The following is a 3515-nucleotide window of genomic DNA, read 5'->3' as shown; positions in this document are numbered from 1 at the left end:
AAACTCCTCACAGAAATGACCAGCATGGGATTTGAAACAGAACCATCTGCTGTATATCCCCTATTTAATTTTTAACATGTGCATACTTAGCTTTCATTTTTAAAATGTACATTAATAATTAGGAGGCTTTTAAACAACACATTTATTTGACATAAATTCTGATATAAAGGTAATAAAAATCCAGTAAATATTAGTAAAGTTGGCTAAATTACACAAAACTATCAGCAAATTTTTATTTGATGAACACTCATAAGATGATCCATAAAATAAGAAAAACCTAAACAAGAGTGTGAGGTGTGTATTCAGGGAAAGTTTGTGCAAACTCCAAAGATCACAAGAACAGACAATAAGAGAGTTTACCTGCAAGAATTTTCCAAGCTTAATGTAAAAAAAAATCGACATTAAATATGAGGCATTAACCAACTATCCAACAAGGGAGTTGTTGATTTAAAATCGGCTAAAATGGAAATACACCGTCCAAGAGGCAGCTGTAAAACTCATGCTTTAGGAAGTGAACGGAGACAACCCTGAAATGCTGACAGCTAAAGGGCCAGGCTTCTGAGAAAGACTAAAATGTGAACTAAACAAGAGAAAGCTTTCTTCCAAATGAATGCATACAGCTACATTACCGTGTTCCATCGTTCTACTGAAGTGATAGTGGCTAAACGTGGTAACTTTATAACTGAATTTACAGTAATATGTTTTACTTGTTCTACCTAAATAAAATGGCCAGTGTTGAAAGGTTTTGTTTTATGCTCTCAAGTTAAATATGGGATTAGTGTGTCATTGCCAGATGTGATGTAATGTTTTGTCTACGAGGCGCACATTTTGGAGGTCCAGGACATATATTATGTCATCATGTTCTGGTTTAGTGGTGTAACCATTAGCAGTAATTGTGAGCTGTTCACTGAAGTAAGATTTTTTTTTACCTCTGCTGTCTTCTTTTCATCGCTGGCAAAGCTGCAAGCTGCAAAGCTCACCACACAGTTTGTGTATGTTAACATTCAGTGATCCAAATACGAAAAATGTCCACTATTGCAACTCAAATAGATGAAAGAATACAGTAAAAAACTAGTAAAAGAAAAATTGATATTTATTTTCTATTGTTTTTTCTTACTAGTACCGGGTTATTGAAAGAAACAATCTGACAATGATTTGTATTTTTGGTGTTTTTAACATGTTCATCTTTCTGATGAAAGAGAACATATACAGAGAAAATTGAGCATTTCCAAGAATTTTTTATTCAAAATTTAAAAAAAAAAATGCTCAAAATAGCAGCAGGGGTTTTGCTAAAGTCTGTCAATCAGTCAAACATATAGAAATGTTAAAGAGTGTTCCTACATTTTTATACAAGATGGCCTCATTTTTGGGGAAACATTTCTATCTGGAAGAATCAAGGTTGTCACAGTGATCGTTGTATGAAGACTGGTAGGTTCCAAGGGGTGAAAAAAAATAAAAAGTTTGTAATATTTGACACTCATAGAATTTTTGAATGTGCTGTGAATTTAGCAATCTGTGCTCAGATCACTTAACCATCTTCTTTGTGTCGTTATGTGGGCAAATACAAACTCTCAGGTACCCTAATTGAGGGTTTGGACTTCCATGGCCCACATGTATTAGTAGTAAAGTTGCTAAGTTGCTGCATGTTGTGTTGTCAACTTAGGGAAGTAGAGTCCTCTAACCAGAACTCTCCGCAACAAACAGTCTGACAGTATAAATAGTCTATATCAAATCTTTACCAAACTCAACTAAGATTCATTTTTGCATACACAGACTACAAGACTGAGTGAGTTTGATTAATTGTGTGTTCAGAACCTTCCAAACCTGGTGGACCACAATATGAAAAAAATAAAAGAATAAAAAACTTGAACTTAAATGTGACAATCAAAAAAACAGAACTGCAATGTGGACAATTTTTGGAATAGAAATAAACATAGAAACTGAGACTTAAGGCATATGGCAAGCCAAGAGGGTCAAAAATCACAGGAAACATCATGTAAAAAAACGGCACATTGGTCAAGAAAAACGCAGCGTTTTACCCACATTGTAACCCTCTCCTAGGCTTGTTTACATTAAAAGTGGATCCCACAAGAGAGTGCACTGAACTTTTTCTTCAATGATTGTTGATCTTTCCTGGTGTCCAATGACAGACGTGAAGTCTTGTCCACCTCGTCCACCTTTGTCACGGAAAGGATAACATCTCATTGTAAGGGGTGGGGTCATCCGGACCCCATAAGAGAGCACAAGGGTTAAGAGTAGCCCATAAATTACTCCATCTTGTTGTCCCAAAACGGGCGTAAAAAGTAACCTATTTCATGGCCAACACGCAGTTTATCACGGCACTTTTCCTGGCGAATATTTACCTCTTTGGCTTGCCATAAAGGCCTGCCTAGTTTCAACAGAAACAACTGGGAGACTTCTTGATACTTTAGGTCTTAGCCCTTGTGCTATCTTGTGGGGTCCAGATGACCCCACCCTTATATTGAAGTGTGGTCCCTTCCATGACAAGGGTGGACAAGATTTTATGTCTGCCACGGACACCGGTGAGGATAAAAAATCTTGCCAATGTTAACATGCATATAGGGTAGCACAAGGGTTAGTTAAGGTGCTAAATCTACCTTCTGTATTTTTTTGTTCTATTATTTGTTTTGGGAGACAAACACTTGAGACAAGGTGGCCTTTTAATCACTTTTACATTTTTCCCTTTGTTTTTCATTTATCACTCATTCATCACAGTTCTCCCTCTTTAGCTGAATGTTTGTTAAAACTGATCATCCCTTCAGTTTGGTTCTTCTTTTTAAACACATTTTATTAATCAAATCTGCTTCTTCACGACTCAAGATCAACTTTATTTATCCCAGCAGGGAAATTCTTTTGTATAAGCAGCTTAATAATAAGGAAATGCACAAAAACACTAGGAATCAGAACTTCTTGGCTCAGACTGTTGTACTATGTTCCCATTGCTTTTGGGAGAGCTCGTTCAACTAACCACTTTCTATTAAAAGTCTATGTAAACACATGGACATGTCGGGTTTAGGCGTAGACATTCAAAACTCTCGCTATGCAAGTTTCTGTGTTTGAGCTTAACGTACAAAAAGCACGTCTATTGAATGTGTGTTAAAGCTAAACCAGTTGAACTTTGACCAATCAGGGACTTGGATTTGGTAGTGAAATAGACGATGTCTCTTTAATTCACTGATCATGGAGGACTAACTAATATTTGCAGTTTGTGTTCAGTCTTTCATATATCGGAATAGAGGTGTGAAAGAAAAAGCCTGGAGAAGGATTCATGAGATTTACTTAGACATTTCACACGAAGAATCTTCCAACTGCAGGTGCCGGACATGTGCTAGTAAACACTAAGAAAGAGAAAGAAGAAGAAGCTGCTACCTGCTCAGTGTGAATACCATAAAATAAAAGCCTATTTTTGAACGTAGCATCATTCTTCTATTCTTCAGCTCATAAGTCTGACCACAGCTTCTTCAACATTGACCACAATCAGCTGAAATTACTCC

This window comes from Oryzias melastigma, linkage group LG17 (assembly GCF_002922805.2).
Source record: "Oryzias melastigma strain HK-1 linkage group LG17, ASM292280v2, whole genome shotgun sequence".
Taxonomy (NCBI): domain Eukaryota; kingdom Metazoa; phylum Chordata; class Actinopteri; order Beloniformes; family Adrianichthyidae; genus Oryzias; species Oryzias melastigma.
The sequence above is the reverse complement of the archived record's forward strand: the minus strand, read 5'-3'. Positions refer to the sequence as shown.